The sequence below is a fragment of the Triticum urartu genome, chromosome 7 (genome assembly GCF_003073215.2).
Source record: "Triticum urartu cultivar G1812 chromosome 7, Tu2.1, whole genome shotgun sequence".
Taxonomy (NCBI): Eukaryota; Viridiplantae; Streptophyta; class Magnoliopsida; order Poales; family Poaceae; genus Triticum; species Triticum urartu.
Window position 1 is genome coordinate 657,327,968 of NC_053028.1, and position 27,071 is coordinate 657,355,038.

Below are 27,071 nucleotides of genomic sequence, written 5' to 3' on the forward strand. Positions count from 1 at the left end.
CAATCTCCCCCGTGATTGTAAGGCTAAACTTATAAGCCCACTTCTTAATAAAATGGCATACGAGATAAAAGGATTGCAATAGTCCATTAGTACCGCATAACCCAGTTACTACAATATACCACGTCATCTTGAAATGGAACTTCTTTAACTTAGGAGCTCCATGAACTTAATTCTTACTTGAAAAACTTATGAGCTCATCCCTTTGCTGGAACTTATACGGAGCCAATAAAATACAATGGTCAATTAAGTACCATTGATCTAACTAACAACAGTACATCATTCCATCAAAGGAACAAACCCCTTTAGGTTTGTGGGGAGATGGTGTTGCAGTGGTCCCAAGAGTGCAGTTTCTCTTCATATATTCTTGTGCATATCCTCATGTGCACGCTTTTGAAAAAAAAAGAGAAATATGTTTTGTTTCCAGAATCATAATTTGACCCTTAATAGTAGGCCGCCATTTATTCTTTATGTCGGCAACATTAGAAGGCAAGCCTCTTTAAAAAAATATGATACTTAGCTTTAATTTCTTTAGCATAACACTTAAGCATCAAGAAATTAATCTTATATAATGCTCAACACTTATGCCTTATATTTAATACTTGTCTGTTGAGCCTTAAAACTTAATTCATCAAGGCGTTGAACATGTTTGATTCTGGAATTAATCTTTCACGATGCCCTAGGTCTGATAGATATCTTTTGACATGTTACTCGTATAATCTGCACTCTTACATAATGAGTCCCGAGATAAATAATCTAAAAAAACTCCTCATTCTTTAAATTCATATGGATCAAGGACATGAATCCATATCTCAAAAATTTAGGGATCAAAGCATGTCATGACTTCAGTTTGCATCTTTAACGATGCTTTAAGGAGATTGGGCAGAGCCATTCAAAAATATGGCTCCCCGCAATGTTGAAACTTTTGTGGATAAAACTTCTGCAAATGCACACCTTGCCAAATATCTTAGCGGTCCAAAACTTGGTGGTTACCGTTATACTTAAATGCGAGCATGCAATCCCTTAGTGTGATTTATCACACACATCATTCCTTTAGTGTTTATGCCAACAAGGCAAAGCTTTTCTTAATAATTTTCAGGGGTCCAGTCCTGGACTTATGTCTATCAGTTATTCCGGTCTCATAAACTTAAAAGGGCACATAATAACATAAGCATTAGTGACAACATGAGAAAAACTTATCTCCATTTGAGGGAGTGAACATAAATCTTCAGAATGAACTTTAATACTCCCCTTTATGGACCAAGCTTAGTGAATCTTTAAAATGCAAAGAACATCACTAAGATTAATTTAGTAGCCCAAGGAAAGACCTCAGGTCTTATGCAATATACCTACTGCTTATTTTAAACATAATATCGACTAATCATAAATGCCTTAGTAAACATATTTCTTATTGAGCTTTGTACCACTGTCAGGTACTCATTGTCTCAAAATTAGTTAATCATCATGACTGATTCCTTATTATGCAAAGGAAAAACCTTTATGTAATTTCCATCTCTAAAATCTTAAGTTTGATAACCATATATCATCTTTTCATCATTTATTTTCTCAAACTCCCATTCACATTAAATCTTTTTCAATAAGTCTTTTAACAAGATATGTTGTTTGGAACTTAAGAAGAATTTTGCCAATAATTACCTTGGCTATCTAGGAGTTAGGAATAGCTCCTCTTTTGGTGTAATCAATGGAGCTCATAATTGTCATAAAGCCCTTAGGATTTAACTACTCTTGTCAGTGTCAAAACCGGCAGATCTCGGGTAGGGGGTCCCGAACTGTGCGTCTAGGCGGATGGTAACAAGAGACAAGGGACACGAAGTTTTACCCAGGTTCGGGCCCTCTTGATGGAGGTAAAACCCTACGTCCTGCTTGATTAATATTGATGATATGGGTAGTACAAGAGTAGATCTACCATGAGATCAAGGAGGCTAAACCCTAGAAGCTAGCCTATGGTATGATTGTCGTATGTTGGAGTTGTCCTACGGACTAAAACCCTCCGGTTTATATAGACACCGGAGAGGGCTAGGGTTACACAAAGTCGGTTACAATGGTAGGAGATCTGAATATCCGCATCGCCAAGCTTGTCTTCCACGCCAAGGAGAGTCCCATCCGGACACGGGACGAAGTCTTCAATCTTGTATCTTCATAGTCCAGGAGTCCGGCTATCCGAACACCCCCTAATCCAGGACTCCCTCAGTAGCCCCTGAACCAGGCTTCAATGACGACGAGACCGGCGCGCAGATTGTCTTCGGCATTGCAAGGTGGGTTCCTCCTCCAAGTTCTTCATAAAAGATTGTAAACACTAAAGGTAGTGTCCGGCTCTGCAAAATAAATTTCCATGTATTGCCATAGAGAGAACAATATTAACACAAATCTAATCTGTTGACGTATTCTGTAGCGTGACATCACACCACGGCCAAGCCCTTATTCGAATCGTTTTTACTTCTCCACCTCAGCACGTTTTGCAAGGCGGTTTCCTTGGCACGTCTTGTCAAAGCAGAGATCGTGTCCCCTTTATTTGCGGGATTCTCATCAATACGGACGTGGGTAACCCAAACGTGCCCGTTAGCATGTTTTCTCGATTAAAGGCGAGTCCCAAACGGTTACGGGGAGGGCTCTTGGTATTCGACCTCTTATAAAGAGACCAAGGCCTTACTCCTTTTTCTCAAACGAGTTCGCCCGTCGCCTCGAGTTCCAACACCCTAGGCTCCAGATTTCAGGCGCTTCGGACCTTCGACAATGTCCGGTTCCAACCTTCAAGGCCGATGGATGCCCTCCTCCGTCACGGAGGAGGATGTACTAAAGTTGAGAGAGGCCAAGTTCTTGACCGGCGAAATTTCGCATAGGCTGCCTGCTCAAGGGCAGGCTATTCCCAGTCCTCAGCCTGGTGAGAGCATGGTGTTTATGTCTCACTTCCTTCGGGGATTAGGCTTCCCAATGGATCCCTTTGTGAGGGGGTTGATGTTCTATTATGGGCTGGAATTCCACGACTTAGCTCCGGAGTCCATCCTCCATATTTCCTCATTTATCGTCGTGTGTGAAGCATTCCTCCGCGTTACTCCTCACTTCGGATTATGGCTCAAGACTTTTAAAGTAGAGCCGAAGATGATCGAGGGACGGCACGCAGAGTGCGGAGGCGCTGTTATAAGCAAGAATGCTAATGCTCCCTGGCCCGAGGGCCTTTTTCAAGAGGAGCTCGGCTTGTGGCAACGAGAGTGGTTCTATATCACCGCTCCCAGGGGCACCAAGTGGGTGGCGCCGCCTGCCTTTCGCTCGGGTCCCCCAAAGCGGTTAGGGTCGTGGGCCAATAAGGGCCTAGACTGGGGGCCATCTAAGGACGTGCCCTTGTTGCAGGGCCGCCTCAGGGATCTCTTAGAGAGAGACCTCAGCTTGGTCGAAGTGACGCAAGTCATGCTGATCCGCCGAACTCTGCCCGGCAAACGTCGCTCCCTTCATCTGTGGGAGTTTAATCCGGAGGGACCACGAGCTCTCCAGCATTTTATGGGCGCAACGCCCGTGGAGATGTATAAACTGTTCTTCGGATCACAAGCAATGTGTCCGGATTTGACCGAGGATGCAGGTCTGAGCTGCAATCGCCCAGATACTCAAGTAAGTTGCCTTGTGCCCGGACTCATTATCCATGTGTTTGTCATAGACTTGCCCCTAAAAGAGATGTCCTTTTAAGCAGGAGTGGATAGCGAAAGCAAAACTGATCAGGTGTCCGGCTCCCCTCCCCGAGACCAGGCCGGATCCCGTGCTAGTCAGGATGTTGAAGATTGTGCCTTTGGGAGAAGGCGAGGGAGGAGACAAGGAACCTACGGCCTCCTCGAAGGAGGCTGTTTGGGAGGAAGGAACCAAAAATTCCTCTCCTCAGGGGAAGAAAAGGGCCGCCTCTGAAGACCCGGAGGCCATGGCCTCAAAGCGGGGGAAGAGATCTTCGTCAGAGGGCCCCGCGCCAGGGGGTACCTCGGCCAAACTATGCCCTCAAGGGGATCAGCCCTCCAGCGAGCCGTAAGTAGAGAAAGATTTTCTTCTCGAAAGATGAGAGAAATCCTTGCTTTATATCTGAGAAAAGTAACAGAAGATTTACCTTGTAGTTCGGACCTCAACCCTTCTCAGCAGAGCTCGTCTTCGGGGGACCTTCTTTCGGAGATGATGGAGAGCGGAACGCCTCCTCCTGCCGTACCGCCTAGCAAGGCGGGCGACCCTGAGGTGTCGTCGCGGAGGGTTTCTCCGAATCCGGCTGGGGCGGAAGGTGGCCATATGGCCTCCCAAGGCTCTCCGTCCGGCCTTCGAAAGGGGCCATAGGACGAGTCCGGCACCGTCCGGTGCTCGGTCGGAGGAGCTGAAGAATCTGCTAGGGCGAGATTCTATCTCAGAGGAGCACCGTGCATTGATGGGCACGGTGATTGAAAGGATTTCGTCCGCGGAAAGCGGATTGTACGAGGCCATCAGAAGTTTACTGACAGGTTTTGAGGTACGCTTTTATAATGTACACTCTTTGACAGTTGCGCATAAATAAGATGCGCCCTGTGTTGATAGTAGCCCCTGAGACTCTGTGCGTTGTCAAAAGTGACGGCGTGCAGAGGATCATAATCCCAGGTCTAAAATATCACCTTTGTATATAGGCAGCAAAGTGTCCGGAATCCAGCCGGACTGATGAATTTGCCAAGCTAAAGCGGTAACTTGACGTGGCAGATGCCGACATCGCGCTCGTTAACAAGCGGCTTGATGAGGCACAAGGTATGTAATTCTGGGGCAGCACCTGGTAAGAGGAGCTTTATGCCAGTATCTTACAACGTGTATGCTTGACGCAGATGGTGCGGCCGTCGTTGAGAATCTTCGGGCGGAACTTGCCCGAGCCAAGGAACAAGCCAGAAAAAGTGATGCGGCTGCCGAGAAGGCCCTTGAAGAGCTGAGAGCCGAACAGGCTGCTCACTACCGAAGCAAGAAAGAAATGGCCGAGATGGCCGTTAAGCTGAAGAGCGCTGCTGACCGTTGCAAGCTTCTTGAAAAAGAAGACCGGGCGGGACAGACGGACTTAGAGAGAGTCGTTGCCGACGCCAAGGATGCTCGCTCTGCGATGAGAGCTGCGTCAAGTTGGAGAGATCGCAGCTGGAAAGCCCTTCATGCTTCGGAGGAAGTTTTGTGATCCTAAGCATGCTCCGTTAGACCGGTTATGGAGTACGGCGGACACCTATCTGGATTTGGCGGCGAGTGCTGCCGATGCGACCGAACACTTCCGAAATCAAGAAGATTGCGAAGTGGAAAAGCTTTTCTGGTCGTAGTTCCATAATCCAGAGCGTCCATTGTCCGTGGCTGACCGTCTGGCCGAATGGGCCAAACTGCATAGGTTGTCCGGACTCGCCATGAAGTGCGTCATGAGTCACCTGTGGTCAGGGAGATCAGAGCCGAAGAGTTATTTCAGCTTGGTGCAGCAGTTCCTTGGTGCGGTGCCGCGCATTAATGCAACTAAAAGGTCAGCGTGCATAGAGGATGCGCGGATGGCTCTTGCCCGTGTCAAGACATACTGGGCGGAAATGGAGACCACCGCTGTTGCATCCCAAGATTCGGACAGAAGCTGAGTACCTGCTGAGCACTATTTTCAGGAAGTTATGCAAGGCGCTCGTGTAATAGAGACGCAGTGCTCGAAGGATGCTATCTTTGAATAGCATATGTGATTGTAAAACGATAGTTTGATAAATTATAGGAACTTTTTATACTTGTGCCTGCAAGTATTTTAACACCTCCTGTGCGGCCGTTTATATAAAATCTGAAAGATGGCAGTCGTCGGCTTCAGCCCCCACGCACATAATGCCGGGGTGTTCGCAGAAGGCGCGTTTTCACACTTAATCCAACGTCTTGGTCCTACAAAGGAGGTGATAGCGCAGCGAACTAGGCAATCGGACTATAATGCTTTATCACTTTCACTTAGCCATAGGAGCTTGACACTGAGGCTACTTAGATAGCCCCTGGTGGCGACTGCGCTCGCCCGAATTTGGGGCGCGTATGTGCCTGGCTGGGAAATGGCCCTTTGTTAAAGCGGAAGAATCCTATAGATTCCGGTAGGTCGTCGAGTGGCGACCAGTCTCGCGCTGTATCATGACAGTCAGTTTTCGGCTTTCTCTACTGAGGTGCTCGCCTGGCCGAACCGGGGCACAATCGCAGTAGTTCTCCTGGTGCTACCTTAGCCGATAGAGCGGAACATAAGGCAGCCGAACACAGGAGCCGGGCAACCCAACATTTGACCAAAGACATGACTCGGAGCTGATGCATATAAGGCCAAAACTCGCGACGCCGAACACTCCCTAAGGTATTCGGTCTTTATGAGGGCGGGCGAAACAACACCCTTGGTTAAAAGCCCCTAGTGTCCAGGTACGCGCAAATATTCTGACGTGGCCACATGCCAAGACGCCAGCCTCCTCCTTGGTTATATCAGAGAGAACCAGGGGATGTGTATCAACAAGAGACAGTAAAAAAGGTTTACGCAGGGTCTTAATCTGAAAAGAATCCTTGGAACGGGTCCCTACTGCACGTCTGCGCTTGTGTCTCCGTTGTGCCGTATCCTGGACGGGCGCAGCACGATGTTCATCTGTAAAAGAGAGGAACTAAGTTGAAGAAGGAGCGTGCCGAACAAAAGATATATTAAATAGACAAATAATAAAGTAAAATATGTAAAACTGAGCTTTGTTGTCTCTTAGTTTACAGGTGCGGAGCCCCTAGAACAGGGGTGTACGGCTATTAAGCCTTTATCAATGATAGTTTTATGTTGGACTCGTCTATCCGTGTCCGTGGTTTTAATGACCTGCTCGGATGTTTTGGCTGGTGAAGCCCTTTTTATTGTGGGGCTGTTAAACGGCCGCACAATCCTCCACTCAGGGGAGGCGCACTCAGTGTTGGGGAACGTTGCAGAAAACAAAAAATTTCCTGCGGTTTCACCAAGATCCATCTATGAGTTCATCTAGCAACGAGTGATCGGATGCATCTACATACCTTTGTAGATCGCGAGCGGAAGCGTTCAAAGAACGGGGATGAGGTAGTCAAACACGACGTGATCCAAATCACCGGAGATCCTAGCACCGAACGGCCGGCACCTCCGCGTTCAACACACGTACGGTCAGTGTAACGTCTCCTTCTTCTTGATCCAGCAAGAGGGAAGGAGAGGTTGAGGAAGATGGCTCCAGCAGCAGCACGACGGCGTGGTGGTGATGGAGCTGCAGTACTCCGTCAGGGCTTCGCCAAGCGCTATGGAGGAGGAGGAGGTGTTGGAGAGGGAGAAGGAGGCACCAAAGGCATAGATGAAAAAACTCTCCTTCCCCCACTATATATAGGAGGGCCTAGGGGGGCCGCCGGCCCTAGGAGATTCAATCTCCTAGGGGGCGGCGGCCAAGGGAGGTTTCCCTCCCCCCCCCAAGGCACCTAGGGGTGCCTTCCACTTGTGGGACTCTCCCCTTTTGGAAACCCTAGGCGCATGGGCCCCTTGAGGCTGGTGCCCCTGGCCCATGTAGGCCAAGGCGCACCCCCTTACAGCCCATGTGGCCCCCCGGGACAGGTGGCCCCACCCGGTGGACCCCCGGGACCCTTCCGGTGGTCCCGGTACAAAACCGATGACCCCGAAACTTGTCCCGATGGCCGAAACAGGACTTCCTATATATAATTCTTTACCTCCGAACCATTCCGGAACTCCTCGTGACGTCCGGGATCTCATCCGGGACTCCGAACAACATTCGGGTTACTACATATACATATCCCTACAACCCTAGCGTCACCGAACCTTAAGTGTGTAGACCCTACGGGTTCGGGAGATATGTAGACATGACCGAGACGACTCTCCGGTCAATAACCAACAGCGGGATCTGGATACCCATGTTGGCTCCCACATACTCCATGATAATCTCATCGGATGAACCACGATGTCGAGGATTCAAGCAACCCCGTATACAATTCCCTTTATCAATCGATATGTTACTTGCCCGAGATTCGATCGTCGGTATCCCAATACCTCGTTCAATCTCGTTACCGGCAAGTCACTTTACTCGTACCGTAATGCATGATCCCGTGACCAGACACTTGGTCACTTTGAGCTCATTATGATGATGCATTACCGAGTGGGCCCAGTGATACCTCTCCGTCATACGGAGTGACAAATCCCAGTCTTGATCCGTGTCAACCCAACAGACACTTTCGGAGATACCCATAGTCTACCTTTATAGTCACCCAGTTACGTTGTGACGTTTGGTATACCCAAAGCACTCCTACGGTATCCGGGAGTTACACGATCTCATGGTCTAAGGAAAAGATACTTTGACATTGGAAAAACTCTAGCAAACGAACTATACGATCTTTAAGCTATGTTTAGGATTGGGTCTTGTCCATCACATCATTCTCCTAATGATGTGATCTCGTTATCAATGACATCCAATGTCCATAGTCAGGAAACCATGACTATCTGTTGATCAACGAGCTAGTCAACTAGAGGCTTACTAGGGACATGTTGGTGTCTATTATTCACACATGTATTATGATTTCCGGATAACACAATTATAGCATGAATAAAGAAAATTATCATGAACAAGGAAATATAATGATAATGCTTTTATTATTGCCTCTAGGGCATATCTCCAACACTCAGTGCATCCCCTTCAAAGAGATGATGCCTCATGGACCGGGCATCTTAAGCGTAAGAGACGCGTAATGCGGTATTGCGTTGAAGCGGGCGAAAGCTTCGCGTCCCAGCAGTGCTTGATAGCGGCTTGAGAATGAGACGATGTGGAAAGTCAGCTTTTTGTGATGGAAGTTAACGGGAGAGCCGAATATAACTTTGAGCCAGAGAAAACCCATGCAGTGGGTGTCCGGACCTGGCGCTACCTCTTGAAAGGAGGTTTTGCTGTGGCGGATTCTTGTTGGGTCTATCCCCATGTGGCGGATTGTGTCCTAATATATCAGGTTTAGACGGCTGCCGCCGTCCATCAGGACATTTTTAAATTGGAGTCCGCCAATTATTGGATCGAGTACCAAGGCAGTCCAGCCTGCGTTCTTGATACTTCTAGAATAATCCAGATGATCGAAGATTATTGGTTTTGACAACCAGTGGCGAGACCCCTTTGGGATAGGTCGTATGGCGCGTACCTTTATAGGCGCCGCACGTTCTGTTATATGAAGTAAGTTTACTGTTTTTACTTCTTGTGGAAAGTTCTTTTGTTTCCTGGTGCTCTGCTTTTGGGGTTCGTCATCGTCTTCACTTGGTGTGTCGAGCCCCTTGTGTTCGGCGTTGAGTCTGCCGGATTGTTTGAAGACCCAGCAATCTCTGTGGGTATGGTTAGCAGGCTTCCCGGGAGTACTGTGTATTTGACATATCCTGTCCAGGATTTTGTTTAGGTTGGACGGGTCGTCCCTGTTATCCTGGAGAGGCGACTTTTTCTGATTCTGCCGTGAGTTTTTAAATCCGGCATTGACTGTCGTGCTCTTTGGACTGTTTTCCTTAGTCCGGCGACGGTCCTTGTTGCATCGCGGCTTTCCATTTCCATCCCTAGTTTCGGATGTACTTGGGTCGCTGGTGCTACGTCTTGCCAACCAGCTGTCCTCTCCTGTGCAAAAGCGGGTCATGAGGCTTGTTAGTGCGGCCATTGTTCTTGGCTTCTCTTGACCGAGGTGTCTGGTGAGCCATTTGTCTCGGACATTATGCCTAAAGGCTGCTAAGGCTTCGGCGTCCGGACAGTCGACTATCTGATTCTTTTTAGTAAGAAATCTGTTCCAGAATTGCCGAGCTGACTCTCCGGGTTGTTGAGTTATGTGACTGAGATCGTCTGCGTCCGGAGGGCGGACATAGGTCCCTTGCAAATTTGCTCGGAAAGCGTCCTCGAACTCTTCCCAACTTCCAATTGTGTTTTCAGGAAGGCTTTTAAGCCAATGCCGGGCTGGCCCTTTAAGCTTGAGGGGTAAATATTTTATGGCGTGGAGATTGTCTCCTCTTGCCATATGTATGTGGAGGATATAGTCCTCGATCCAGACTCCAGGGTCTGTTGTTCCGTCGTACGCCTCTATGTTTACGGGTTTGAATCCCGCTGGATATTCGTAATCCGGGACCTCATCGGTGAAACATAGGGGGTGTGCGGCACCCCTGTATTTGGGTGTGCCGTGATGTTCGGATACTGGTGTTATTTCCTTGCTTACGAGAGCTTGCTTTCTTGGCCCGTAAATAGATCTAGTTGGGCCATCCTTTTGATGCGAATCCTTGAGTGGGTCGCGTGACGGCTTGAGTGCGGCGCCGCTTGCCGCTTTATGCTGGCCATGGGGTCGTCCATCCGACCGGGTGACTTTCTTACTTTTTGACCGCGGGGGCTCTAAGGCCTCTTCGTCGAATTCCGGCAGTAGCTTCCGCTTTGGATAGCTTTTAGTGCGGCGACTGCTGCCGTATTTGTCTGCGGTATGAATTACTTTACTCCATCTAGCTCTGAGTGCATCTTCCGCAGTTTTTAGCTTCCGCTTTTGCTTTTTCAGGCTGCGTGCGGTTGCGACAAGCCTTTTGTGGAGGTTCTTCTTCTCCATGGGCTTATCCGGCGTAAGGTCGTCCGGAATGCCGCTTTCACCGAGGACGGGTTGTTCGGTTTCTTTATCCGAGCTGCCCTGTTCGGATGGTTGCTCTGAGGCATGCTCATCGTTTGCCGGCTCATCCTGCGCTATGGCTGGGTCTGTATGGCTGTTATTTTTATCGAGGCGGGGCTTGGAGCGGCGTTTGCGCCGCCGCTTTGATTGCTTTTCGATGGATCGATCCCTCATTGGCTCCCCGTGTTCCTCATTATCGCTTCCTTTAGGGGTATCCAGCATGTACACGTCATGAGATGAGGTGGCTGTCCAATGCCCTATAAGCGTTGGTTCATCTGCGTCTCCTGCATCGTCGTCCATACCGTCGGTGTCCTCGGAGTCGAAGTTGAGCACGTCGTTTAAATTATCGATGGTGGCTACCAAATGGGTGGTGGGTGGGTTTTGGATTTCTTCATCATCCGTATCCCATTCTTGTTGACCGTAGTCCGGCCAGGGCTCCCCTGATAGAGAGAGAGACTTTAGTGACTTCAGGATGTCGCCGAAGGGCGAGTGCTGAAAGATGTCCTCAGCGGTGAACTCCATGATCAGCACCCAATCGGATTCAATTGACAGGGGCGCGGAGGGCTTGGAGTCCGGAGAGGAGTCCGGCCCCTCGGAGTCACGGGTCTTGCAGAGTGCGGGGCTGCTGTTCGGCTCGATCGCCTTTGGGATCACAGCCCCCGAGGCGGCGTCCAACCGCTCATCCTCGATCGGTGCAACCGGCTCTGAATTAAGGGTAGGAACCAATGCGTATGCGGCCTCCAGTGCGCTGTTCGGCGGCAGAGCTAGATCATGCCCATCGGGACAGCGCGGCGCGTTCGGCTATGGCTCGAATCCGTCGAGGATCAAGTCCCCGGGATGTCAGCCGTGTAGTTTAAGCTTCCAAACCTGACCTGATGGCCAGGGGCGTAGCTCTCGATCTGCTCAAGTTGGCCAAGCGAATTGGCCCGCAGTGCGAAGCCGCCGAAGACGAAGATCTGTCCGGGGAGAAAAGTCTCACCCTGGCCCGCATTGTTGTTGATGATCGAAGGAGCCATCGGGCCTAAAAGCGACCACACAGAGGAACTCTAAATGAAAGCACCAATGTCGGTGTCAAAACCGGCGGATCTCGGGTAGGGGGTCCCGAACTGTGCGTCTAGGCGGATGGTAACAGGAGACAAAAGACACGAAGTTTTACCCAGGTTCGGGCCCTCTTGATGGAGGTAAAACCCTACGTCCTGCTTGATTAATATTGATGATATGGGTAGTACAAGAGTAGATCTACCACGAGATCAAGGAGGCTAAACCCTAGAAGCTAGCCTATGGTATGATTGTCGTATGTTGGAGTTGTCCTACGGACTAAAACCCTCCGGTTTATATAGACACCGGAGAGGGCTAGGGTTACACAAAGTCGGTTACAATGGTAGGAGATCTGAATATCCGCATCGCCAAGCTTGTCTTCCACGCCAAGGAGAGTCCCATCCGGACACGGGACGAAGTCTTCAATCTTGTATCTTCATAGTCCAGGAGTCCGGCTGAAGGTATAGTCCGGCTATCCGAACACCCCCTAATCCAGGACTCCCTCAACTCTCCCTTTAGTTTTCAACATCATACTCTGTTTCAGAGTATCATAATATTCATTATCCCCCTTTGATGCTTTAGGAGAACCATTATGGAGAGCATAATTAAATCCTTTATCTTGCTTAGAGAAAAACTTATGCAAGATTTATCACTTAATATGACATAAACATTAGAAGGAACATATTGATTAATCATATGACATTAACATTAAAAGGGCGATTTAATTGTTCCGTATCACCATAATCATCATGCACTGAGGTAATAACGATAATACCCTTGAGAGATAGAAATTCAGATGAAGACTTAAGGATTTTTTTACAAGAAGTGGTACTTACCAAAAACTCAATTTCCATTCACAATTCCATAATCGCTCCTTAGGAATTAATTACAATAGAAATGATACAAGTGGAATTGAACAGTATTTAAACATACCTGGAAGTTCAATTGCTCCCCCTCGAAATGTGGGCAGAGCTATTGCTCAACATTTCGATGAACTTCCGTAATAAATATTCCACTTTTATAGGAGAAGTCCATAAAGTTAATAACATAAATCACATTATAGGAATGGGGAATAAGAACCTTTATATTTTGTGCTTAATGCAAAACTTCCAGCCTCCATTCCAGCTATAAAACTTCACCTCAAAATATTCTTGTCCATGAGTGTCATGGAATTGTCACGGCAGATGTCCTAGTGTAAGGACTTAGTCACGAGGCCAACGCATCTATGTGGTAGCTTGAAGGGGTTGAGCGGAATCGAGAGACGCAACACACAAGACGAGGATTTAGACAGCTTCGGGCCCCGGGAAATATCATCCGGTAATAACCCTACATGCTGTTTGTGGCTAGGTCTCATTATGATCATGAGGGAGTCGCCGTAAGCCGGCTCTCCTCTTTGTGTCTAGCCCTAGATATTGTTTCTTGTTGCTTGTCCCTCTTTGGGGAGCCCTGCCCCTCCTTATATAAGTTTGAAGGGGCGGCTTACATGTAGAGTCCTAGTAGGATTAGAACTAACTTATTCTCTATTACAAGTCGGATACAAGTACGGGTCTTGCTTCCTCGTAAAGGAAATATTCCTCACGCCTTCTGTCTTAAGCCGGCCCACCATAATATGAGCCGGCCTACTAGGCCTTGGGCCTAGTCTTCTATGTGACCCGCCGTCGGGGTCATCCTTGAGTCGTCTGACCAGTGAGCCGCCAGACCCGCGGGTCGCCAGTCCTCCGGCGGGTCATCGGTGAGGCGCCAAGTCCGGCCGGGTCATACTTCCGGCCGGGTCATACCGCGGGGTATATCCCCGACATTAGCCCCCAGTTTAATTTGGATTTATCCATTTAAAATGATTCTGTAAACAAACACAAGAACAACTTTGATAGATTGTGTTCCGGGTTAAAAATTCTTGTACGCCGGCACCTGATCATCCTTAATTCCTTGTGCTCCGGGTTAAATATTCTCCTGAGACGGGACCTGATTATCCTTAAGTCCAATTGTCATTTCCTTCCTCTAGAAAATCCGGATAAAATAAGCTAGCTTAATACTCAATTTGCAGATGTTGGTTTGTCACGACCGGGTTTTCCAATAAAAATGTTTATTGAGAAACCGATCTTTTGAGTCCGGTATGAGGAAAATCCTCCTTACTGGTAGACAATTTCTTGATACAATAAGCCAGTAGCATAAAATATATTACAAGGTCGAGCTAAGGCTGCTCAACAAATTATTACAAGCACGCCAATAATTATACATAATGGCGGATATGACACAAGGGTGTGGTGGCATACTACTGACTCGAGAAATAAGTGGTGGTGGAATAACACAGTGGAGAGTGGATAACACGACTCCTAAACTGACAGCTCATCGAGCGTCGAGGTGAGGCTCGATGAATTTTTATTCGGGTAGCGGAAGTGGATATAATACAGTGACCAAATCCAGGGTCGCACGAGACTGACTGGGACTCCTCTAGGCGTCGGACTCACTATCGAACTCTTCATCCATGAGATCTCCTTCGTCAGCATCTGGCCGAATCAACAAGCCAGGTGAGTACTTTGAAAGTACTCGCAAGACAGTTCGGACATAAGATATAACAAATGCATGCATGAATGCGTCATGTTTAATTTATCAATGCACATTCAATTTAGTAAACATGGTAAATAAAAAGGGAGTCGGCGGTAGTCCGCCCGAAAACCCAACAAAAATAACTGAAAACCGATCGGGTGTCTGAAGCGACGCCTCGAAGGGTGAACAAATAAATAAAATCATGCCGCAGTCGGGCGTCGGAGCGACACCACGTAAAGGGATTAAACTAAAAATAAAAGACATGCGTGCCACAGTCGGACGTCGGGGCGACATCACAGAAAGGGCTTACATTGAAAGTAAATAACAGTACTGCCACAGTCGGACGTCTGAGCGACATCACAGAAAGGGCTTACATTGAAAGTAAATAACAATGCCACAGTTGGACGTCTGAGCGACATCGCAGAAAGGGCTTATATTGAAAGTAATTAATAACAATACCATAGTCGGACGTCTGAGCAACGTCGCAGAAAGGGCTTTCATCACAAAGATATAGTACTCATAATAAATATTCAACACATGATAATAAACGGGTTAGTCCATCCACAGGAATAAGCATTTAATGGACTTTACACTCATGCAGCTCACCGGAGTTTCTGTCACCAAAACTGACACTTGTCAGGATAAGATAATACAATTCTTGGACATGGATAAGATGATTCAGGGATTTTTGACTCTGCAGAGTTTGTACTAAAATTACCCACAGCCAACGGATTTCCGTAGTCGCGAAGGACTAGTTCTGTTTACGGTATTTCGGAAGAAAACACAGCTAACCAGTACACACCCAACCCACCTCACGATGCCAGGAATCACCCTAGACAACGTTCAAGAAAACTTTGAGACGGGGAGATCACAATCTCGAATAGCATGGGATCAAATTTATATATGCGCGCTCTAAGGGGTGCCCCCTCTCGGTCCCAATCGGAAACACCCATGCTCCCTGACCGGATGACTGGCTATAATCCAGGGCCATGGAACCATCATCACGGCCTCTCCTTTTGGTGTGTACCAGGAAAGCGGTTTGCAACTTACTAAGCCATATTCCTTGCGGAAAACATGTGGTAGTACAGAAAGGGTAAACGGATGGAAACTGGACCGATACGGGTTGACACTGAAGTCAAATAGTCTGGCATAAGACTGGCATGCTACAACACTGCCATCTTACCCATTCTCATGCCACACATGGCCATGCAAACTCACATCCATCCATTTATGGATTTTCGAAACTTCACTTGCCTCAACTTTGCATGAAATATGACATTCATCGAGATGCTCATAAACATGCCATGATACTATTTAATGCAAACATGCCAAACACTCATCATATCAAAAGTTCAAACATGCTTGCCTGGTTCAGAGTAGTCGGAGCCTAGCTCGGTGAAGTTCGCGGTTCCGTCACCTCCTTCGGTATCTATGGTATAAAGAAACATACGCGCTAACGTAAATACCGTGAGGTGCACAAAAATTATTCCAAATATTTTTCAAATAAATCTGATAAAAAACTAGACAAAATTTTAAAGAGGATAGAAAAAGAATCAATCAAAAATACTTTTCTGTTTAAAAGTTATAAGTGTTTTTGTCCAGGGACTCATCTGTAATGAAACAGAAAGTTTCCAGGGGCCAACTTATAAAAACAGAAAATGCTTTTATTGAGAATACGCCGGCCCAGAGGGGAGACGTACTTTGGCAGAAGGCGCCTTCAGAAAACGGTCTGTTTAAAAGAACAGAGAGGCTGACGGGCGGGTCCCACCCGTCAGGTTTGAAATTTCAAAAGAGGGAGACAGAGCTCGTCGGTGCCCGAGAGCTGCGGTGGTCGCCGGTGGCGATCCACGGCGAGGCAGGGGGATCGGAGGGTACCTCCGTGTTCAGTGCGTCCTTCCGCGTCGGTGGGTGGTGGTGGTGGTCGCCGGCGAGCACCACGTCGACGGCGGCCCTTGCTCCGGCGGACGGTGGTTCGGGTGGTGTTGGATCTCGCCGGGGAGTGCTGCGGAGGTCGAATTGAAGTGGGGGTTAGAGCACTTGGTGTAAGAGAAGGCTACGGGCGAGGTTTGGGCGCCGGGGACGGCCTCACCGGAGTGGGTCGTGCTGGTGGCCGAGGCGGAACGAGGCGGCTGGAGTTGGGGGAGGAGACCTCCTCGAGGTCCTCCTAGTGGCCTAGCGGGGTGTCTGTGGGGTGTAGTGAGGGTGCGTGCTCGAGGGCGAGCTCGGGGTCCCCTTTTATAGGCGATCCGAGGCGGTAGCCGTGAACGGGGATCTCCGGCGATGGATTACGGCGGCGCAGTGCTTGCTCGGGGAGTTTAGGAGGTTGGGCATCAACATGGAGGTCCACTAGTTCCATTCAGACGTTAAACGGACTTGGATTAGGAGCTTGAGTGGGTTTCGACGAAACGGGGTGGCGCGGGCCCGTCGGCGGCAGAGAGCGCGCCCTGTGCTTGCCGGGCCATGGCGACGGTGCAGCGAGGTTGCGCTGGCATGCATGAGCCACGCGGAGAGCTGGGGAGTGTTGGGCGGCGCCGAACGGTGTTGCGAGCTGGCGTTGGATTCTGTTGGCCGCCACGGGTGGTGCTGCCACCGCAGAAGCCGCCAACTCTGGCGATGCTCGCCGCCACCGACGCCTGGAACCAGCCAAGTGCGCGTGCGGCGTTCTGGACAGGTAGGAGGGGCCGTGCGCAACGCGCCGGGGCGCACTGTGGACAGGTGACCGCACTCTGACGAAAACGACACTGAACTTCTCTGAACTTTCTGAATTTCTCTGAAAGTGCAAAGTAATAGTGCTGGCCAGGTGTTCGATAGAATGATCTTGGCATGTAGATAATTTTCCTTGGGCTGAATTTTGGTGGGGTGGCCTCTCATTGCACCAGGAGGCTGCTTGAATTTTGGTAGAATTTTTGGAGAAGAGGAGATATGAATTTCACCAAATTTGACAAATCTGGTCCAAACTTGCAGAGGCTGAAATTTGAAAATTTTGAAAAGAGGAAGAGTGGATCTTGATGGTTCTGAGTTGTGGGTGCTAAGGACTATCCAGATAAGTTGGTTTGAGATCAAAACTCAAAAGCAATAAGTACTTGCTTTGAAAATCACTCAGACTCAAAATAAATGACAGAATTGTTTTGTGAGATAAAATAATTGAAATAAAATCCAAAGATGGTTTGGACTTGTTGGAACAGAGAATTTAGATTGCTCCAAAGTGGAGGGAGGGATTTTTGAGAGGTTTTACCACATGGGGCATGGTAAAGCCATGGGTGGTTTCAAAATGAGATAAGTCCCAAAACTCCTAGGATTTCTTTTAAAAGAAAAATAAATAATTTTCAAAAATAAATTTGAGAAGGGGACCATCAGAGAAAAGGTTTTTAATAACCAAACACCAAGGTTGAAGGAGATGCAAAAAGATAAGATAAAATCCTTGCCATGAAAAAGTTTTTTTGAGAGAGAGGTTTAGAAAGAAAATTTTAAATGACCCTCTTCAAATCCAACAAAGTTTCTGCTGAAAACCAAAAATGAAAATTTTAGGAGTGTCACAACACCTACCCCCTTAGGAAAAATCTCGTCCCCGAGATTTCAACTGATCCTCAAATAAGTGTGGGTGTTCTGTCCGAAGAAAATCCTCTCTTTCCCAAGTTGCTTCACTCTCGGTGTGGTTGCTCCACTGAACTCTGAAAAATTTGATGGTTTTCTGTCGGGTCCTCCTTTTAGACTCCTGTAATATTTTTACTGGATGTTCCCGATAGGTGAGGTCGGGCTGCACGTCAATGTTCTCATGGGATACTTGCTTCTCTGGGTTGCTTACGCACTTCCTCAATTGCGAGACGTGGAACACGTCGTGGACATCGGATAATTCTTCGGGTAAGTCTAGCTGGTAGGCTACAGTGCCTCTTCGTGCCACTACACAGAATGGTCCGATGAATCTTGGTGCTAGCTTTCCTTTAATCTTGAATCATTGCAGGCCCCTCATAGGGGATACTCATAGGTATACAAATTCACCGGGTTCGAATCTGACCTCACAATGTTTCTGATCATAATAACTCTTCTCATGGCTTTGAGCGGTCTTGAGTCAGTCCCTGATTAGCTTGACCTTTTCCTCGGCTTCTTTGAGCATGTCTGGGCCAAAGATACGGCTGTCTCCGGTCTCTGACCAATTCAGCGGGGTACGGCATCTCCGTCCGTATAGGGCTTCAAAAGGTGCCATTTGCAGGCTGGCCTGGTAACTGTTGTTGTATGCGAACTCGGCATATGGCAGGCTTTCTTCCCAACTGGTCCCATAGGTGAGGACACATGCTCTCAGCATGTCTTCTAGAATTTGGTTTACGCGTTCAGTTTGTCCATCGGTCTGGGATGGTATGCTGTACTAAAGGCCAGTTGAGTTCCCAGAGCCTGTTGTAAATGATCCCAGAATCTCGAGACGAACTGAGTGCCTCTGTCGGATATTATAGTCTTCGGGACTCCATGCAGACAGACTACACGGGAGAGATAAATCCTGGCAAGCCTCTGAGTGGTGTAGGTTGTCTTCACTGGAATGAAATGTGCCACCTTGGTTAGTCTATCGGTGATGACCCATATGGCATCATTCCCGTGTCTTGATCGAGGTAGTCCGACAATGAAATCCATCCCTATTTCGTCCCATTTCCACTCAGGTATTTTGTGTGGTTGCAGTAGTCCGGCTGGTCTTTGATGCTCAGCTTTTATGCGTTGACAAGAATCGCAACATGCAATGAAGGTGGCTATATCCCTCTTCATACCGTGCCACCAAAATCTTTCCTGAATGTCCTTATACATTTTGGTTCCTCCAGGGTGGATCGAATATGGAGCGGTGTGGGCTTCAGCTAGAATTTGTTGTTTGAGGTCCTTTATATTTGGCACGCAGAGTCTGTCTCTGTACCATAATGTTCCCTCATTGTCTATGACGAATTCCGAGGCCATGCCCATACTCACCTTTCTTTTTATGTCGTCGATGCTGGGGTGCCCATGCTGAGTTTCTTTAATCCTTTCCACAAGGTTGGGTTGCACTTCCAAATTCGTTATGGTGCCTTCCGCGACCATTATAAGTTGAGTTTGGCAAATTCTTGCTGGAATTCAGGTCTCAAGCCTTGCAGACTGTTGTCGTCTGTTCTGGGGTTGCGACTAAGAGCATCTACCACTACATTTGCTTTTCCTGGATGATAGTGGATACCCACATCATAATCTTTTACCAACTCCAACCAGCGTCGTTGTCGTAAATTGAGTTCCGGCTGTGTGAAAATATACTTGAGACTTTTATGGTCCGTATATATTTCACAATGATTTCCATGTAAGAAGTGCCTCCATTCCTTGAGTGCATGAATGACTGCTGCCAATTCTAAGTCATGAGTGGGATAATTTTCTTTGTGCTTGCGAAGTTGCCTCGAAGCGTATGCGACAACTTTGCCTTCTTGCATCAATACGCATCCGAGACCTCTTCGGGATGCGTCACAATACACTTCAAAAATTTTGTGTATGTCTGGCACAATTAATACTAGTGCTGTCGTTAATTTCCTCTTTAGTTCTTGGAAACTTTTCTCGCAGGCTTCCATCCATTCGAATTTCTTGTCTTTCTTGAGTAACTGCGTCATTGGCTTGGCTATGGTGGAGAAACCTTCAATAAATCTTCGGTAGTATCCTGCCATTCCCAAGAAACTTCGTACATCCATTACGCTGGCTGGTGGTTTCCAGCCAAGTACGGCCTTGACTTTTTCTGGGTCTACGGCAATACCTTCTTGGGTCAATATGTGGCCCAGAAACCCTACTTGTCTTAGCCAAAATTCACACTTGCTGAACTTGGCGTGCAGTTGATGTTTCCTGAGTTCTCCCAGCACAATTCTGAGATGTTCCGCGTGCTCTTCTGGTGTCTTGGAGTATATCAGTATATCGTCGATGAATACCACAACAAACTTGTCCATAAACTTCATAAATACTTTGTTCATGAGGTGAACAAAATATGCTGGGGCATTCGTTAGACCAAACGGCATTACTGTGAACTCATACAGTCCGTATCTGGAGGTGAAGGCTGTCTTGGGGATATCCTCTGTTCGTACTTTTAACTGATGGTATCCTGACCTTAAGTCAATCTTTGAGAATACCTTGGCCTGAGCGAGCTGATCGAACAAATCATTTATCCGTGGCATCGGGTATTTGTTCTTGATTGTGACCATGTTAAGTGCTCGGTAGTCTATACACAATCTCAGTGTTCCATCCTTCTTTTTGGCAAATAAAATTGGTGAACCCCAAGGTGAGGAGCTGGCTCGAATATATCCTTTGTCCAGCAATTCCTTTATCTGCTTCTTCAATTCTACTAACTCGGATGGTGCCATTCGGTATGGTTTATTGTATATGGGGGTGGTTCCGGGTGCTAGCTCAATACTGAATTCTATCTCTCGGTCTGGTGGCATGCCTGGTAGTTCTTCGGGAAATACGTCTGGAAATTCACACACTACTGGAACCTTGCTTAATTCAGAAACGTCCACCTTGTTCAATCTCGGTTGCCGGGATATTTTTCTCTCCTTGGCCGAAACTCTTATTATCTTCCCGTGGTGGTGGGTGAGAATCACGGTCCGGTTGAAGAAGTCAATAAAACCTTTGTTGGTGGTTAACCAGTCCATCCCTAGGATGACATCCAGTCCTTTATTTTCCAGTACAATAAGATTGGCGTGAAACTTCAATCCTTCAAACTCAATAATCACACATCGGTAGTAGCTCTGAGTAACTTGCTGAATCCCACGGGACTTGATGATCATGGATTTTTCCAACGGAAGCATCGAAAAATTATTTTGCAAAGCAAAACTTTTCGAAATGAATGAGTGAGAAGCTCCAGAATCAAACAAAACCATGGCAGGTATTGTGTTGACAGGAAACGTACCGAGTACGATATCCGGGGCATTCTGGGCCTCCTCTTTGGTCACGTGGTTCAGATGACCCTTCATGTGGTTGTTGTTGGGGTTGAAATTGTTTCGCTTGGGCACTGAATTATTGCCACCGTTGTTCGGCTTTGGGGTCGAGTTCCTTGGCTTGGGGCACTACTTGGCATAGTGCCCTTCCTCTCCACAAGCGTAACAAGTAACGCCTGGGTGATATGTGAACTCCTTGTCCCTTGCATGGAAATTCTTGATTGGGCGTGAGATGTTTGTCGTGGGTTTGTGTGTCCCACCTTTCTGAAAATCTGTCTTGCTTCGGTGGTTGCGCGCAAGAGTAGTCTGGTCCCTTTTTCGCTTGCGGAAATCCTCCAAGCTGCGTCTCTCATTTTCCAAGGTAATGGCCTTATCCACTAGTGTTTTAAAATCTAGGAAAGTGTGCACAACTAGCTGGCATTTCAGCGCGGGCGCCAGACCGTCTAGGAATTTCTCCATCTTCTTGCTTTCAGTCATACGCTCTTCATTGGCGTAGCGAGACAATAGAGTAAACTGACTGTTGTAGTCTGACACCGACATGGTCCTTTGTTTGAGGTCGTCGAACTCTCTCTTCTTGATTTTCATAATACTCTTAGGAATGTGTGCCCCACGAAAACCTTCTTTGAAATCCTCCCAGGTTATATCATTTTCGTTGGGGTGCATGTGCAGGAAATTCTCCCACCACGATGCAGCTGCTCCTGTGAGATAGTGCGGAGCATACAGTACTTTCTCAGGGTCTGAACATTCTGCAATAATTAATTTTCTCTCCATGTCTCGAAGCCAGTCCTCGGCCTCAAGAGGTTTGTCGGTATGAGAAAATGTTTGGGGACGCGTCTTCTGTAGCTCAGATAACTTGGATTGTTGCTGATATTGTCCATGGTGATTTCCCATATTCATGACTTGGTTCATCATCTCCCGATGTTGTTGCTGACTTTGCTCATAAAGGCGGCACATTTGGGAAAGTGCTGTTTCACCGTCCTGTTGACTCGACTGTCCTTGTGTGAAATTGTTGCCCGGTTGAGTGTCATAATTTTCCTCTGGCGGAGTTGGCATGGAGCGCGTCCAAGGACGAGACATTTTTCACTCTGGGGATATATTTTGTAAAACCCATAAGAAATTGAAAGGAGTCGCAAAAATCCATAAATGCACAAGGATGGCAAAAAATTAAATGCTCCAGGATTAAGAAAACAAATCGATTGCGCACGGAGACGGGCTGCTCATTACATATCTTACACGCAGGCGGTAATTATACAATACATCACTCAATATATGCGTACATAATCCTGACATGTTATTAAGGCTAGTGCACTTCTCCCAGTTCCTACATGCTGTGCAAACAAGCTACTTCTCACAACCTATGTACATATAAACATATCATACAAAGCGGTACATCGCATGACGGCTAAGCGTACTCAGTCGGAGATGTTGACGATCTCCTTTGCCCTGCCAAGGGTGAGGCGCAGGGAGGCTGGGGACTCGACCTCCTCCTCACTAATGGGCTCCAGACGTGAAGTGCTGCATTGAGTAGGTGGAGCAGGCGCCAAAGGTGGAGCAACACGAACAGGAATGGGCGCAAAGGGTGGTGCAGTACGGGCTGGAGATGGCGCAATGACTTGGTTGAATTCCTCTGTGGAAGGCAGGCGACGAGCAGTGGCGAGAGTGGTAGGTGCATAAGATGATGAGGACGAGACGAAAGTCAGTGGTGGGGCAGTGTGCAGGAGCTCCCTCCTGTTGGCGGCACAGCCATGGACTGAGTCCATGCGGGCAGCCACGAAGTCGTCCACCAGGTTGTCGAAGGCTGCCTCCAGAGCTCGGAGGTACTCAATAAGCATCTCAAAAGCCTCGTCTCGTTCTCCTCTGGGGCAAGAGAACGCGTAGTGACAGGTGTATGGCACATGGCATGGAAGATAGCGGTAACGACGAGCCTTCATCACAGGAAGGACATCCCTGAGACGAGCTATCGCTTCGCGGGCTGCCATCTGCATAGCATGCCTCTCCGTAGGCATGGCTCTTCCCAAGAACCGGAAGCGGCGTAACTCACCACGCCCTCCCTTGAACTGCACCGCGGCCTGGTGCATGGTCAGACTGTCGTTGACTTTGTGCTGATAGAGTGAGAAGACGGGGCGCACAGATGGCCCCATCGCGACCTGAACAATGAAGGAGAGGAGCTTGACGAACCCATCAGGCACGTTGGCGAATGTCTGAGACTCGCAGCTGTTGTCGGCCATCTACAAAAGTAGGCAAAAATTCTGAATGGTCAGATCATAAATATATGCTGACTATCAGAAAATGACTACAATTGCAAAAATATGAATTAGCTCTATTATGCTAATAACCGATTAGCGATCGCACCTAGTGGCTTCCTACAGTCAGCCTGGCTCTGGTACCAAGCTTGTCACGACCGGGTTTTCCAATAAAAAATGTTTATTGAGAAACCGATCTTTTGGGTCCAGTATGAGGAAAATCCTCCTTACTGGTAGACAATTTCTTGATACAATAAGCCAGTAGCATAAAATATATTACAAGGTCGAGCTAAGGCTGCTCAACAAATTATTACAAGCACGCCAATAATTATACATAATGGCGGATATAACACAAGGGTGTGGTGGCATACTACTAACTCGAGAAATAAGTGGTGGTGGAATAACACAGTGGAGAGTGGATAACACGACTCCTAAACTGACAGCTCATCGAGCGTCGAGGTGAGGCTCGATGAATTTTTATTCGGGTAGCGGAAGCGGATATAATACAGTGACCAAATCCAGGGTCGCATGAGACTGACTGGGACTCCTCTAGGCGTCGGACTCGCTATCGAACTCTTCATCCATGAGATCGCCTTCGTCGGCATCTGGCCAAATCAACAAGCCAGGTGAGTACTTTGAAAGTACTCGCAAGACAGTTCGGACGTAAGATATAACAAATGCATGCATGAATGCGTCATGTTTAATTTATCAATGCACATTCAATTTAGTAAACATGGTAAATAAAAAGGGAGTCAGCGGTAGTCCGCCCGAAAACCCAACAAAAATAACTGAAAACCGATCGGGTGTCTTAAGCGACGCCTCGAAGGGTGAACAAATAAATAAAATCATGCCGCAGTCGGGCGTCTGAGCGACACCACGTAAAGGGCTTAAACTGAAAATAAAAGACATGTGTGCCACAGTCGGACGTCGGGGCGACATCACAGAAAGGGCTTACATTGAAAGTAAATAACAGTACTGCCATAGTCGGACGTCTGAGCGACATCACAGAAAGGGCTTACATTGAAAGTAAATAACAATGCCACAGTCGGACGTCTGAGCGACATCGCAGAAAGGGCTTATATTGAAAGTAAATAACAATGCCACAGTCGGACGTCTGAGCGACATCGCAGAAAGGGCTTATATTGAAAGTAATTAATAACAATACCATAGTCGGACGTCTGAGCAACGTCGCAGAAAGGGCTTTCATCACAAAGATATAGTACTCATAATAAATATTCAACACATGATAATAAACGGGTTAGTCCATCCACAGGAATAAGCATTTAACGGACTTTACACTCATGCAGCTCACCAGAGTTTCTGTCACCAAAACTGACACTTGTCAGGATAAGATAATACAATTCTTGGACATGGATAAGATGATTCAGGGATTTTTGACTCTGCAGAGTTTGTACTAAAATTACCCACAGCCAACGGACTTCCGTAGTCGCGAAGGACTAGTTCCGTTTACGGTATTTCGGAAGAAAACACAGCTAACCAGTACACACCCATCCCACCTCACGATGCCAGGAATCACCCTAGACAACGTTCAAGAAAAACTTTGAGACGGGGAGATCACAATCTCGAATAGCATGGGATCAAATTTATATACGCGCGCTCTAAGGGGTGCCCCCTCTCGGTCCCAACCGGAAACACCCATGCCCCCTGACCGGATGACTGACTTTAATCCAGGGCCATGGAACCATCATCATGGCCTCTCCTTTTGGTGTGTACAAGGAAAGCGGTTTGCAACTTACTAAGCCATATTCCTTGCGGAAAACATGTGGTAGTACAGAAAGGGTAAACGGATGGAAACTGGACCGATACGGGTTGACACTGAAGTCAAATAGTCTGGCATAAGACTGGCATGCTACAACACTGCCATCTTACCCATTCTCATGCCACACATGGCCATGCAAACTCACATCCATCCATTTATGGATTTTCGAAACTTCACTTGCCTCAACTTTGCATGAAATATGACATTCATCGAGATGCTCATAAACATGCCATGATACTATTTAATGCAAACATGCCAAACACTCATCATATCAAAAGTTCAAACATGCTTGCCTGGTTCAGAGTAGTCGGAGCCTAGCTCGGTGAAGTTCGCGGTTCCGTCACCTCCTTCGGTATCTACGGTATAAAGAAACATACGCGCTAACGTAAATACCGTGAGGTGCACAAAAATTATTCCAAATATTTTTCAAATAAACCTGATAAAAAACTAGATAAAATTTTAAAGAGGAAAGAAAAAGAATCAATCAAAAATACTTTTCTGTTTAAAAGTTATAAGTGTTTTTGTCCAGGGACTCATCTGTGATGAAACAGAAAGTTTCCAGGGGCTAACTTATAAAAACAGAAAACGCTTCGATTGAGAATACGCCGGCCCAGAGGGGAGACGTACTTTGGCAGAAGGAGCCTTCAGAAAACGGTCTGTTTAAAAGAACAGAGAGGTTGACGGGCGGGTCCCACCCGTCAGGTTTGAAATTTCAAAAGAGGGACACAGAGCTCGTCGGTGCCCGAGAGCTGCGGTGGTCGCCGGCGGCGATCCACGGCGAGGCAAGGGGATCGGAGGGTACCTCCGTGTTCAGTGTGTCCTTCCGCGTCGGTGGGTGGTGGTGGTGGTCGCCGGCGAGCACCACGTCGACGGCGGCCCTTGCTCCGGCGGACGGTGGTTCGGGTGGTGTTGGATCTCCCGGGGAGTGCTGCGGAGGTCGAATTGAAGTGGGGGTTAGAGCACTTGGTGTAAGAGAAGGCTACGGATGAGGTTTGGGCGCCGGGGACGGCCTCACCGGAGTGGGTCGCGCTGGTGGCCGAGGCGGAACGAGGCGGCCGGAGTTGGGGGAGGAGACCTCCTCGAGGTCCTCCTAGTGACCTGGCGGGGTGTCTGTGGGGTGTAGTGAGGGTGCGTGCTCGAGGGCGAGCTCGGGGTCCCCTTTTATAGGCGATCCGAGGCGGTAGCCGTGAACGGGGATCTCCGGCGATGGATTACGGCGGCGCAGTGCTTGGTCGGGGAGTTTAGGAGGTTGGGCATCAACGTGGAGGTGCACTAGTTCTATTCAGACGTTAAACGGGCTTGGATTAGGAGCTTGAGTGGGTTTCGACGGAACGGGGCGGCGCGCGCCCGTCGGCGGCAGAGAGCGCGCCCTGTGCTTGCCGGGCCATGGCGACGGTGCAGCGGGGTTGCGCTGGCATGCATGAGCCACACGGAGAGATGGGGAGTGTTGGGCGGCGCCGAACGGCGTTGCGAGCTGGCGTTGGATTCTGTTGGCCGCCACGGGTGGTGCTGCCACCGCAGAAGCCGCCAACTCCGGTGATGCTCGCCGCCACCGACGCCTGGAACCAGCCAAGTGCGCGTGCGGCGTTCTGGACAGGTAGGAGGGGCCGTGCGCAACACGCCGAGGCGCACTGTGGACAGGTGACCGCACTCTGAGGAAAACGACACTGAACTTCTCTGAATTTTCTGAATTTCTCTGAAAGTGCAAAGTAATAGTGCTGGCCAGGTGTTCAACAGAATGATCTTGGCATGTAGATAATTTTCCTTGGGCTGAATTTTGGTGGGGTGGCCTCTCATTGCACCAGGAGGCTGCTTGAATTTTGGTTGAATTTTTGGAGAAGAGGAGATATGAATTTCACCAAATTTGGCAAATCTGGTCCAAACTTGCAGAGGCTGAAATTTGAAAAATTTGAAAAGAGGAAGAGTGGATCT